Source organism: Wyeomyia smithii, chromosome 3, assembly GCF_029784165.1.
Source record: "Wyeomyia smithii strain HCP4-BCI-WySm-NY-G18 chromosome 3, ASM2978416v1, whole genome shotgun sequence".
NCBI lineage: Eukaryota > Metazoa > Arthropoda > Insecta > Diptera > Culicidae > Wyeomyia > Wyeomyia smithii.
Window position 1 is genome coordinate 271,383,565 of NC_073696.1, and position 15,282 is coordinate 271,398,846.

Below are 15,282 nucleotides of genomic sequence, written 5' to 3' on the forward strand. Positions count from 1 at the left end.
CACAAGCACAAATCATCTCTCACTCGTTTTGTTTACGTTTAGATATACGACCTTATCATAAAGTACTTCAGAGTTCCACAAAAAATGTCCCAGCTTTGATATATTTTTTGAATGTCATTTTTGATGTGGCTGAAATTTTTCAGAGACGTTTCTATGGGCAAAAGATGCCATTTTGTGCTAATGGTTTAATTTTTTGGCATACGACTAGTTTTCGAGAAGCTATTTAAAAATGCTGTTTTGAGAAGCTATTGATGATTACAAATGTTCTATGAGCCAAAATGGTTTGTTTGATCGGTGCGACGTTTTCGGCAAAAATTGTAGATGATAATTTTGTTTGTACGAAAAAATATACACTGCAAAAAAATTTTTTTTTGACAAAAAAAGGGTCGAAGAAAAATCACAGACAAACAAACGTGCCACTTGATGACGATTTCATCGACCAGAAAAATAGCGATTATTTTGAAATTTTGCTTAGTGGGAAATAATGCCGCTAGTGTCGCTATAAGCAAGCGTGTACATACAATATCAAAGACAAAAACCGTCAGTAATGCCGCTGGTGTTGATTTTAGCAAGCTTGCACACCCATTAGCAAAGGCAAAGACCGTTTCACGAAAATAAGTTAGTAGGCAATAAGCTCACATGGTGGCGCATGAGTGTAACGTTTCGAATAAAAACAAAGATTTTTCAGGATTTTTCTTCGAAGAGGCACGTCTGTTTGTCTGTGGGAAAATTATAAATTAATTATCTAAAAAAGCTCATTTTTTACTGATTTTTTTCATAAAAACTACAACAGATTGCCTAAACAATGAAAACTGTACGATCATAGAGAAATCACAGACAACAGACGTTCATCTTATTTTCAAAAGATGTGTAAAAAATTGAAACCGTCATTTACCAGTAAGTGGTAATGAACCCGCTATGTGGCACTCTTGTCACTTACAAACCAAGCACTGATATCGATAAAATATCGATACGGCAATATTTATGCAATGTAACTGGGGCACCACAAGACAGATGTCGTTAGTATATTAACGTATTTTTATTCAAATTTTTACACATGATTTTCAAATTTCTTTATATGAACATGAATGTCTGTTCTCTGTGGAGAAATCAAGAAAAAAAAGTTCTAGTTTTTTCAACATAAAAAAGTTTATTTTTTTTTCACAGCCACTTTTTTTGGAAGGATGAAACTATTAGCTACTAGCTAATTATTAACTTTGCCTAACACTATGCCAGTCAAAGAGAGCTTCGTAGCCGCAAGGTTACAGAGTCCGCTTTGATGAGCGAGTGGTCGTGGGTTCGAATCTTAGTAGAATCAGGCCAATTGGTTGTCAAAAGACTTTAACATGGGTTTTTTGCAGGCTCTTTACTCCATACCCTTCCTCCAAGCTGAATTCTATAGTACACCCTGCTGACTTTCATTCTAACAAAAAAAGTCCCTCTTATAATAAAACTGTTCTGAGTAACGTATGATAGGTCTCTTCAGGGAATTGTAATTATGGCGCGGTCTTGGCTGAAGGAATGAGGTTTTGATAAGACTCCTTCCTCTTGACATAATAAGTCCCTCTTAGAATTAACCTAGTCAGAGTGGAACGTTTGGTGTAGCCTCAGTTCAGGGAATTGTAATTGGCGATATTGGTAGGAATGAAAGAGGCTCGGTATAGTAGAGCAGTAAGCTTGAAACGAAAGGGTAAACTCTCACACACAAGCACGGATATAAATGAAAAGCGTATCATTCACTTCAATAATGATACTGCCAATAATATGAAGTGCGGAGTACAGAAAAAATTTCAGCAATATCACAATAGATCAAATGTCTCTGGTCGCAGTGATGAGTCCACACAGAGGAAAAAAATGCCAGTCAATCACTTTCTACTTTTTAATACTTTGAAAGGCATTTTTACGGTTTCAGCAGAAATAGAGTTAGCAGATGATTATTCAATGGTAAACACGGCAAAAATTGTCGTTTTTTGAGTAAGATCATTGTTTCCTCTAAAATTGTACTGCATATTGCGATTAACCTAAAATAAAAAAGGACCTGAAAGGGCATAAACAATGTTAATAAATTACATTGGTCTCTATTTTTATAAGTCGTAAGAAAAATACCGATTTAATTACTTTCGATATGTCGATGCCTGGCTTGGATAGATTGAGTATCGCCGAAAAAAAGTTTCACAAACCCTGCACTCAGTCGAACAATAGTTGTAAAATTGATAGCTCCCAGAACAAAAGATATCCTGAAGTGAAATGAAGGATTTCAAAGCAAAATAAGTGTATTGTTACCGTCGCATTTTCGCTAGTAGAAGCCATACGAACAATACAACATCCACCCATGTCTGTTGAACGCAGAAATAAAACCCAATAAAAAACAACAACAACCGTATGATCAAATAATTTATTTCAATAAGATTGCATTTTGTTACAAAATTTGCCCTAATAGAATTCCATTCACCTCCGGGAAACTCGGGCGACTCTGGCCGTAAAGTCTGCTCTCACACCCAGGCGTGCTTGCTCCTTTCCTATCCGTAGCATCCATCAACAAGACGTGGTCCTTCACTCTCCGACAGAGCAGTTGGTAATATGCAAATAGACATCTTTTACCGCTTCGGTGCTACAGATCACGAAAGATAAACACACTGTCGACCCCGCACCCTGTTCTAGTCTCCCTTTCTATCGCTTCGGGGCTCGTTTCGTTTCCGCTCGGTCGCCAAATAATGATCTCCGGCAGCGGTGTTTCTTTTTTCTTTTTTGGCAACATCAAACCGAAGACATCTTTTCGAGCGAGGAAAAATGAGCTGATGATAGCGAGGACGACCGGAGGCGTGCTCATATAAGCGAAATTAAGGCCGATCTAGATCGTATTGTGACGGGCAATAAGGTTAAGATGGGAAATGACATTACGGATACCATTTCGGGTAATGATACTCAGAAAAAGCGAAAACGGAAGCGGAAATGAAAAACACTGTTGTTTGTTCCGTCTCCCCCCGTCAATGGGGATTACCTGGGGTGAATTTGATAATTTGATTGTCATTATTAAGTTGATTTGAAGCAAAGTTTTACTCTGTGCCGCTTGCAGCAGGGAGCAGCGTACTTCTCCAACACGAAACAAACCATACTGAGGGCTAATCCAAATGTCCAGACTATCCATACCAGCGACAGGTCCTCAACCGTGAATGTTTTGATTTTGGAATTTCTCTCGTAGCGTTCGCCGTCGTCAACCCTTCGATGTGTCGCTTTGAAATATCGATACAAGTCTCCTTCAGCGAACGCGTCACTGTAAAATTTGAATATGTGGTTCAGCTTTGATTCGCCTACTCTGCAGTACATAATCGGAAAGTGTAGGTATGTAGCCTTGGATCGTCGCAATCGGGCTGCTTCTATCGGCAGATTTGACTTTGGAACTAAGTTTGATTGTACGAAGCATTGGGTTCGTGTGTCGCAAACACTTCGGGGAGAAGTTCGAGGCCTCTCCACTAGTCCACTGTGTCCTGGAAAGCAACAGCTTCGATTCAGCTGCTCGATGGTGTCCCATTCTGGAAAGAAACGGGGGTTCTGTATGTACGAAATCACTATCGACTGGTAGGTGGTCACTATTATGATATTCAGTAGTAGAAATATGCCTATATATTGTCGCTCCAGATTGCTTCCGAATCGTAAGAAGCATCCAAAAATCGCGGTATGAAAAATCTGTGATACATGATTCAAAAACTCTCTAATCGATCGAGTTCTGCTCACGATCGTGCGAACAGCCGCTATAAGGACTATGGTACTAATGTAGCATAACCAAGTTCTCCGATCAAACGGATCGGTCAACACGGTAAACAACGGCTTTGCCTCACTTGGTGGAACGGAAAATCGAAAATACCGTGATCTATGCATATACAAGAAGTTATCGTAATAAGTCAAATAAGAGTCTAGTGCATTGAAAAAGATTCTCTCCCCGTAGAATTCTTTTTTTGCTAGTTGGATCAGGGACCCGTTGCTTCGAGATGCCACCGTCTTTAGCAAATATTTATCAACATCTTCCGCCATTATTGCTGTGAAGTTAAACCCAAACAGATATCTTTGTGCGTCAACTTGCGGATTTGTCCTAAGAGCTGACCATCGATACCAACGGTTGTTGAAGCAATTTTTGTAGTGAGTAGGAGTTTTGATATCATCCATCACAACAAAATATTGAAAAGGCCGACAAAAATCATCCACCTTCTGCATATTTTGCTTCTTCAATATTACAATCACTCGAAAATGGTTCATCTGTGGCCAGAGGTTAGTTTTTCCGGACACTACAATGACACATAACCGGCGATACCTCGTGTACCTCCTCTGTATACGATTATGGTTCAGCACATTGGAGATAGTTTCATTCCTTAATAACTGCTCGAAGAGACGCGATTCTGTGTTCGAAAGTCCACTAGGTTGGAAGGTATATAAATTCACTTGCTTCCAGCCGGGGCAGGCGATGTTGACGGTGTTGAAAACAGCTTCTACGATTTTTCCGATCGCATCCTTCGGCTGACCGAGAGCTGGGGCTGACAGTAGCAATAGTGATGCCAACAGCAGATACATTTCACCCGGAACTGTTACTTCTGTTTGGAGGTACTGCTCTTATATACGCAAAAAATCAATGATGCGTTAAAAGCTTTGCTAATAAAAATCACTTCCGGTGGAAAATTGCCGCACTTAGTCCATTAATGTCAATCGCAAAACGCTTCGTTTAGAATGATAGGTATTAATCATACACTAATCGTTTGAAGTTTTCGCTATACGATAGAGAAAGCAGTGAGTGGATTTTGAGTTTAGTGAATCATGTTGGTTGATTTCCAGATAAGTCATCAGCAATTTCGAATGAACTGTTAAGGTGAAATCCGAGCCAGTAGGTCTAGGACTATTACTGATTTTCAATGCTGTATCTGTTGTTAGTATATTCAATATTTGGTTGTGCCAAGTGGTATTTTTGTTATCAGAGCTGGTCTGTAATTTCCTAGGGCTCCTATATTCATCTCAGTACCTATATTCATCTCATCACGCCTTTTTGATCAATTTATCGTCAAATTTTACCATATTTTCAACGTAAAACTTTCAGCCACTTGAGAAAAACGAGAAGCAAATAGATTAACTTTCAAAAATTTGTAGAAATTTGACAGTAAATTGGACAAATGAGAGAAATAAGATGAATATAGGTGCACCAAGCTGTTGAGATGAATAATGGAGCGATTACCCTATACAGATTTAAATTTTATTCTTTTTTGAATAGAATTTCCTTTCATACGCAATTTATTAAAGAATATTTTCGATTTAACTAACATTCAGCGTAGAATTTTGCAGCCCAAAGCAAATACTGTACAGGTACACACTGAACGACCCAGTTATCCTCTGTAATATATGCGACAAAATAAATAAACAACCACCCAACAAAAACCTCCTACCGCAGACAAAACAGAAAGGAAAAACTCAGCACCTGTGTCAAACGCAGAGTCTAGCCTATTTGCGATCCTTCTCTAGCGTTGAAGCAGCCCATAAGAAGGGAAAACTGACGACCCCAGACGCTTTGTCAGACAAAAAAAATACTCCGTTATTAATCACAACCCCCCGCCTCGGAGGGTGTAACAGAAAAGCCGACAAACCGGAAGCACTTGCCTAGATTTGCCTCGTCTTACCCGGGTAGGATTGATGCAATTGGAAAAGTTGAGCGATAAGTGCTGAAAATGATGGAAATCAACGCCAGGTGGGCTGGTGACCCCCGCCAGTAGCACGCACAGTAGGCTGTCTGCAGAACCGACAGAAATGCGTGCGTGCCTGCGACTGTCTTCGCAATAAATATGATGAAACTTGCGGAGAAACTCGCAAATTGACAAATTATTCATTTTCGGCAATGTTTTCCGCACAATAAAACACGGCACAGCGGGGAAACCTGTTTCTGAAACAGTTCGGGAAAAATCTAGTCATTTATATTTCCTGTCATACTCCCGAGATTCGGTGAGAGCCCAATTGTTCATTTTCCCTGATCACAATTTGTATCGTCTATCAAGTTAGTAGGTGCAATAAAATTTCGAGCGTAACTTGACTCTCTTAAGTTTCTAAATCACTTTCCCCGTAATTCCGTGCAGTTTATATGCCAGCAAAAATCAACCTACTTTACGACCACTTTCAACACTCACAACTGCTGATCCTCTTCCCATAACAACCCGTAGGAGATAAACACAAATGCCGTCGCAATTAGGAGCAATGATGCATTTGATTGCCTCCCAGTCGTCCTTCGCGCCATTTCACACTAATAGTCCCCAGCTTTCGTCGCCATACTGGAGAAATCCGCTCTAATCCTTATTCCACGGCACCACTGCCGGGCATCGTTCTTCCCATGGATTTTGCTTTATTAAATCATTTCGACTAATCTCGGGTCCTTACGGTCTCAGATTACCGGAACTAAAGTCCGCTACTTGGCTCGGCTCAATTCGGTTCGCTCTTCTTCTATCGCGGCAATCAGAAAAGCTCGCTACGAGAAAACCGACTCTGTTGTCGCATTTTGGAAAGGACAAGAAATAAACGACTGGATGCAATGGAAAGAGGTTTAATAGCCGGATTCAGGTTTCCTTCCTTCCCCGGGAGGTGGCACGACGATGTCATACATAACAAGAGCTAATGAGAACGAAATTCAAATTAGCATTAATTGCACTCTTCTTCGTGTTCAATTTGTAGTTCCGAAACACTAATTTATGCCTAGACCCCAGGAAAACCGCTTCCTATGTCTGTATCAAATCAGATCCGCGAAAAAATTTATCCTCTTTATGAGACCCGTATCGTCATTATCGTATCCGTCTTTTATTCGCTCTGAAATGAAGTCGAAATGCATATTGTATGATGCGAAAGGGGTATGAAAACGAAATCTCAGCCAAATCCTAATTCCCCCGGCGATGACAATGAATTCCCAATCGTATCACATCACATCACAGCGAACCAAGCGATCGGATATTGACGATTATTTTGCTCCTCTCCCCTCGCAAACGGTGGACGCCAACCCGTCTGGTTTTTATGGGCCAGTATTTTCTTGCAGACACATATTTTCGGAATCAGTATCTAACGGCAGCAGCGAGGAAAGCGTGCCGAATTTCGTTCCACATGCTGCCGCTCGCAACCCGCGTGGCAGCACCAGGGTATGCATAGAATGTAATCCTCCTAGCGGACAATAGTGTAACATTTTATCTCAGACCCAAACCCACTTGCAGAGACATCGCATGGAACCGCGTTAGGGTTGACATTGAAATGTTTTTTGCTTACATCAAAGTTCAACCTATGTAGTGCCAACTAAATATTTTTTCAAATGTCGTCAAATTTATGGTAATTGGCTATCTTTTGGTTTTTTTATCCGCGCTGTAAATAAGTGGAAATTTCGATTCTCTGTTTCCTGCCAACTCATGCAGATAACTAGCTTTATTTGCATTCAATAGAACCCATTTCAATTTAATTTTTTGCCTCTCGTCACCATTTTTATTTTGTTTTGCTTCACGAGTCCTGCTGGCAAAAACTAATTTTTGGAAATTCAATGCCGAATTTAATTTTTTTTTTTCGAAGGGGGGGATTTGTTAGTAGATTAAGTATTTATGATAAATATTAGTAAGTAATGAGTATGCGTGTCCAATCACAAATGGTGACTTCTCAACACTGTTAAAAATGTGTAATTTTAATTGTTAGGATTTGTTTGCTTTCGCAATTAGGACTTATCGGTCGTAGGGATTTAAACTGTTCGGGTTGTAGAAATATAAGTTATTGAAATCAGCCACTTCTTCTGGAGCTGATCAAAGCTACAAATTATTTATTTAGGTTGAGTTACTTATAATTAAAGATATAAATGTTTCGGCTTACAATTATAGTGTACAAACCCAAATTTGCCTTTCCTCCTGCAGATAGATAATGCCGTTACAGATCCGTAGCGCCAATGCAACTTGTATCCTATTTTAAAATAGGTTGAATACCGATTTAATCTATCAAAGATTTTCCAAGACTACTTTTAGTCTATTTATGCTTATTTCGAGTTTTATTAGATTAGAACTACTTAATTTAATGAAAATGAATGTAAAAATTGTGCTATCTTATTAGCCTGTATAAATTTCGCTGCAAATCACTGCGCTACAATCACCACTTCTGATCTTGCACCGTCACCTTCTCTATTGTTCTCGCGGTCGCTCTGCTAGCTGGTGCGCCACTGGTGATAACGTCAGCGCTGGTGATTTTTTCGCCTGATCCCGGGCAGCCAACTGTGTGCTGGTGATTGTTTTGCCTGATCCCGGAGAGCGAACTGTATGCCCTGTGGTATCGTTCACAACATAAACCTACTTGTCAGAATAGGGGAAGTAAACTTATAACTAACTTAATTGCTAACTTGTTGGCTATAAAGAGAGCTTATCATAGCAATTGAGGATTGCAACGATTTTTGTCGAAAATTGTTAATAATTTTATTTGACATAGCTTCTAATGGTTCAACACCAGTAAGTCTATGTAATTCGAGAGTACCAAACCAAGGAGGACGCTTCAAAATCATTTTCAGAATTTTATTCTGAATCCTTTGGAGCGTTTTCTTCCTTGTTGAACAGCAACTTGACCAGATCGGTACAGCATAAAGCATTGCTGGTCTAAAAAATTGTTTGTAAATCAAAAGTTTGTTCTTTAAACAAAGTTTAGAATTCCTGTTAATGAGAGGATATAGACATCTCGTATATTTGGCTTGGCTTGGCACTTGGCTTGTATACTTTCAATGTGCTCTTTAAAAATATGTTTTTTATCGTAAATTAGTCCCAAGTACTTAACCTTGTCAGACCAACTTAAAATAACCCCATTCATCTTGACAACGTGATTATTGTTTGGCTTGAGGAAAGAAGCCCTAGGCTTATGCGGAGAAATTATCATTTGAGTTTTAGAAGCATTGGGAGAGATTTTCCACTTTTGAAAGTAGGAAGAAAAAATATCTCAACTTTTCTGCAATCGACTGCATATGACACGAAGACTTTTTCCTTTTACGGAAATGCTTGTGTCATCGCAGAACAATGACTTTGTGCATCCTGGAGGCAAATCAGGAAGATCTGAAGTGAATATGTTGTACAGGACTGGACCCAAGACTGAACCTTGAGGTACACCTGCTCTGACAGAAAATCTATCAGATTTTGAATTCTGATAGACAACCTGCAGAGTTCGATCAGTAAGATAATTTTTTAAAATTTTGATTAGGAAAATTGTAAAATTAAAAGTTTGCAATTTCGCAGTCAAACCTTTATGCCAAACACTGTCGAATGCTTTTTCTATGTCTAAAAGAGCAGCTCCAGTGGAATAACCTTCAGATTTGTTAGCTCGTATCATATTAGTAACTCTGAGCAATTGATGAGTAGTGGAATGCCCATGGCGAAATCCAAACTGTTCATCTGCAAAAAATGAATTTTCGTTGATGTGTGACATCATTCGGTTAAGAATAATTCTCTCAAACAGTTTACTTATTGAAGAATTGATTTTTTTTTATATTCTCTTATATTAAGTTCGATGATAACTTTTGCATTCATATATCAATGCATTTTTTGCCACCAATCCGAAAATCCACAACAAAATGAGTTTCTATTACATTTTCTTGCGTTTCTGATTACTTTTACTGACTATTTAACACTCTGATAAATATTAAAATCTTTAGAAGGATATCACTCCAACAGATCCAATTCAAGCAATGTTCTAATTTTTTCAAATATCTGAATGATGTCTTCATTTTTGTTTTAATTGTTTTTATTTTATGTTCAACGCTTCCAGCATCTTATCAAATTAAACTCGAAAAAGCGAAAAAATATTCTTGAAAACCAAGAGAAAACATGAAAAGTTGATCTTGAATTGTACTCAAAATAACGATTAAAAACTTTAAATCAAATTGAAGCAAAAAAAGGCCCAATTTTAGGGCCAAAAATATATAATAGACAGTTGAAGAAGTTGTTTATAAGACTCGACCGCAAGGTTAACGTAGAACTAGGACTGCCTGTCGTATGTCAATTTATTCCTTGCACTAGGTTTGAGAATTCGATCGACATGTTCTTATGTTGACCTAGCTGAAAGAAAGATGGACAGAAAATGTGTAAGACATTGTCAAGTCATTTGATTGTAGAATAGTAAAGATTTTTCTGCTTCTCCCCGTGATTTGTTACATTCTGTTGTCTATCTGCTAGCTTTTATGTACAATATAGAAAATGCTGCCAAGTTAACAACAGCATGATAACTATCCTACAGGTCATGAATATGGCAATCTGCAATCAAGAAAAACGCTTCTTAGCACCCTTTAATCATTCGATTTCGCAGCAGTTACAATTTTTCTGCTACTCCACATTATTTTATTCTGATGACTTCGTGCTCTATATTAATAGCGTCAAATTTGATTTTAGTGACATACTTTGTTTGGAAATGTATCTTGTATTGTGCTCCTTTTGAACGATTCAATGATTTATCCACCTAGAAGAGATATGAAGAATTTATTTTTGTAGGACAGTGAGATAGACATCCCAGAATTTTGAGAGAAACTTTTGGAAAACTGACGACAGAGAGAAACTTACGACAAAACGGAGAAGAGAAAACGAAACATTCGTTTATCGTTTTCAATAGTATACTAACCGCAATAGAAAAATAAACACTAGGATGAAAACCTAGAGTACAATGCGCGAGTGCGCAGTGTTTTTTTTTTTTGCTCATTTCGTTGTCTAAATAATAGCGTCCTCACATTTTATTTTAGTGATATACTTCATTTGAAAAAATTTCTACGTACACTAGAGCTTTTTCACGCAGGGTTCGTATCCCTTAAAAAAATCCGCGTAAAAAAACGTGAGAATTCCTAAATCCGCGTAGCAAAAACTTCATTTTTTAAACGTTTTTAATCATTCCTGCTAAATTCTTTTAAAAAAATTGCAGTGTTATTTCCGCATGCGAATCGAGCTGAAAATCAAGTGCAAAATATGAAAAGGATGCGCCAAATCAGTAAATATTCAGTAATGAGACACCCGAAACAATGTTAAATTCTAAGCGATAGCGCTGTAGTGGAAGTGGTAGTAAAATCGAAATTTCTACGAGCATTTTGCTTATATTATTCTAACTTTCTAGTAATTACTTTTACTATATGCAATCTATTTTTATCAAAAAACTTGATTTTTTTATACAACTCCGTTGACTCAATTTAGTAGTACAGCGAAATCAAGTTTTTTTGATAAAAATAGATTGAATATAGTAAGAGTAAGTACTAGAAATTTAGAATAATATAACAACAGAGTAACTAATGGCAGTTTTTCCGGTCATTGAGCAAAATGCTCGTTGAAACTTCGATTTTACTACCACTACCACGGTAGCGCCATCTCTTAGAATTGAACATTGTTTCGGGTATCACATTGAAATAATCCGCTTAAAAATACCACGTAAATTTCGGAATCTGCGTGAAAGACGCGTTGAAAACTGCTTAAAAAAGAACTTAGTGTATTTTATTGCGCTTCATTTGAAATGGACGATACAGTGATTAACAAACCTATATAGAAGAGATATGGAGATTTTTTTTTATTTAAATCTTCAATGATTTATCAGCAAAAAGGGGTCCATAAAATTCACTCAATTTTATAAAAGGATTGGAATATGTAAAAAGTGTGCCCTTTTCTGACTTCTTCATCGTTTGTTCCAAATTTTTTTGGCCTCCCGAAACGCTTATGTGCGGCGATTGTCACAAAAATATAAATACACACAAAAATTGACAATTTTCAGAAACTGTTTCAGTTAAGTTGCAGGAAAAATATTACGAAAAAAGATGAACTAAGAATTCCAGAAAATTCATGACCTCTACAAGTAAATTTGAAACAAACAATGAAGAAGACAACGAAGAGTAAAGTTAATAAAACTGTTGTTGTTGTTGTTGTAATTCACATTTCTTTTAAAACCAGTGTTGCCACAGATACAGATTAATCTGGAAAGGTACAGATTTTAACGATTTTTCTTGTACAGATTCTGTACGGTACAAATAACAAATTATTATTGAAAAGTACAGATGGGTAAAGATTTTTTAAGGGTTCATTTATGAAACTGATATTTTGTTCTCTCGGTGTATTTAAAATAACTGGAGATGCATTCCTTGGCATGAATGCAAACGAAATAAAACTTTTCTGTAGACTAATGTGAAGAGCCAACTCGTGCTTTCATGTGAATTGAAAACTTGAAAACAATTTCCAAATTTAATAGGATAATGTATAAGCGACATCAACCAAATGACTAATTTGCAACTTCTGTATTTTTTTTTTTCAAAGATTAACGAAGTGACGTTTTCATACTACATAAAATTTACAGGTACAGATTTTTGTACAGATTTTCGGAAGAATAAGTACAATGGAAAAGTTTATACCTTTTTCCATAACTTCCTGGGTAAAATTTTTTCCTTTCTCTCTACAAAACTGTGCTTTTTTCGTGAACTGATATTTTTGCTGAAGCCCGTAAAACGCTATCTTCAAAACTATCGAAATTCTGTAAAAAGTATGTATTTTCATAAGAAAGATTTATTTCATTAAAACAATCACAAAGAGTTTATTAGATAAATGTTTTTATATTCTGTTGGAAGTAAAACATATGTATGTCCTTACAGAATATCATATATTTATCTGCGTATTGCTGCATACTTATGAGTAATTCAAACTCCAATTAACCCTTGTGAACCGAAAATGGTTGAATATTTTTTATTTTGAATTGAAAGCTAAAATGTTCTGCAAAAATGTGTTTCCCTGTATGGCTAATAAATTCGTACAAGACATAAAATGTGCAGAAATTTTTAGAAGTTTCGGTTTTCTCTTCCTTATTTCGTCATCTTCGAGGCTCCTTCTTCTCTAAAAGTTTCTTAAAAATTCTGGTGAACAGAACTTCTAACTCCATTTCAATTCCTAGGACAGTACTGAGGGTAAAGTCTGTTCGAGACAAAGCAGGAAAAGGCAAGGTCTCATCATAATGGGCTTTAATTTCTAGTAGGCCGAAATCATCATCTGCAGTAGGAAGAATATCACTCTGATGTTGGAGCGCCCGTCTAATTGCTGGGTGTTATGGAATACCTGGTGGATAACCACCAATGGTACTTTTGAGCGCCCGAAAATTATTCGACTGTGAATGAGTTAAAACTTTTCTGCCATCTTCCAAAACGTTGCAAATAGTGGTAACTACAAAAAGATATTATTTCTTCGCATGTACAAAGTGCGTCATAATTATTGCAACAAGAAACAGAGGACCATTAACCATGTTTTTGGCAAGTAAAAGAAAACTTTTAAAATAAAGATAATTTATTGAGTAAAAACAATTAAAAAAACAACTCATTCCTCGTGCGTCCTCCTTAAGCTCTGATGACAGCTCGGAGTCTCTAGGATAAGACTCGACGACAGACCGAATATTATTTTGAGGAATAACCTTCCAGCAAATTGAGCGAAAACTTATTCAACGCATCCACACTTGTGTGTTGTCGTAAGCAGACCTTCTAACGGTGAGATCTGGCGAGTTTGGAGGCCACTTTGATGACAGAGGGAAAGTTAGACTTACACCAGTCTTGAACGGTCTTCTTTTTGTGAGCCGGGGCACCATCTTGCATGAATGTCCATGTTTTGATTGTCATGTCGACCCCCAAACCGACTTTGCATTTTTGTTGCAGTAATTATAACGCACCCTGTATTGAAATTGGATTGTAATTACACGTGTCTTCAAATGCGGTAATATTTAATAGACCCAAATAGGTTCAATGAGAATGCGAAATTTTGAACTTTCTTGAAAATTTAAATGGTGGTATCCAACGCTAATTTTTCAAACCTGTTTTCTCGAAACTATAAATCACAAGTTGTGTCAGTTTTGATCGAAATCGATAGTAAGCCAATGTGTTGACAATTTGTCCGTTATTCGTTTTATAAAGTGACTGCGAATCAATCACAAGTGCTGTATATTCCTTCTATGACCCTAACAGTAAATAACACCACGTTTCCTGACATTAAACATACGAGTACCACGTACTCAGTTTTACTACTTCAAATAAAAATATGTGGTCGTCCTTTAAAGGACGGTTGGTTTTAGTTTTCACATGCCTGTGTGACGGTGCTTTCTACACTGAGGGGAGATCCAAAATCTGGCACTGTGCAAAGTATGGAAAGCTGTGACATATTTAAAATTACCGCCTCTCGATTTCCCAGTAAATCATCCTCTTACAACAGTCATCGGAGGACTGAATTTCTGCATGCTAGCTTCCATACGTGACTGCTGAGATACAACATCCGGTGAGCTTGTCGAGCAAACAAAACATCTTATCGTAGACTAGGAAATGGTAAGGACGATTAAACATTTTCAATAACTACACTCGCTGTAGTCGAAAAATGCACACTAAAAAGGAGAGTGAGAACTCGATTATTCGCTTACTCACGTCTTTTGGCCACTGGCAGGAAAAAATTTTAACTTCTTCAATTATATGATTTTGAGGCGCTTAAAAATGTCATTGATGTTTCCAAGTAAAGAAACGATCACACAATCACGCTAATATTAACAGTAGTTGAACAGCTAGATACGAACTCGCCAGAACTGTACAGAATCACTATTATGTCCGGGCATGTTCAGCAATGCTGTGCAGTGCGATCCGCCAGTTTCCCCTGTTGGTCCTTCTGCTGTGAAAGGCTGCGATCAATTCAGCCGCTGATCTGCTTAGTGAGGGTCAATCTAGCTTCCAGGTAATCATCCTCTTGTTGCAGTGATCGTTATACAATGAAGACTAAATTTGTGCATGCTAACTTTTATACGAGACTACTGCGAGTTATACTTCCGGTGGGTGTGCTGTTGTGCACTCGTGCAAGCAAAGTAAAACTAACAGCAACTAATCGTTTACAAAGACAATTTGTTTGTATACTTCAGGCGGTGTTTAGGTATTTGTAAGTGGACGGTCTCGTGACGCTCTTGATGTTTTCAGTTTTCCTATATGTTCCCCTATGTTCTCGTATGACGCAATTTTCGAGTTCAGAATATCGAAACAACGCTTCCAAAACTCAGCGCAGAAATCGAGTACAAAATAAAACCAGAATAGCGAACAAAAGTTTCTAAGGACTGAAAAAGCCAAATACGAAACTGAGTTTGAAATAGCGATAAAACGCTTCTGAAAACAGAAAAGAAATAGATCCCAACTCAAAATAGTGTAAACACGTTTCCAAAAGCCATGTAACGTGGAAAAATCACTTTGAAGGTCATAAAAAGGTAAAAAATGAGTTCAAAAATAAAAAAAGCCACAAAAAG

General features: G+C 37.4%; 1 protein-coding gene across 20 annotated transcripts in view; it reads left to right on the forward strand.

The window, feature by feature from the left end:
• Window positions 1-15,282, forward strand: part of LOC129730546 (uncharacterized protein CG43867) — a 461,594-nt gene that overhangs the window by 332,626 nt on the left and 113,686 nt on the right. The window lies entirely within an intron of this gene.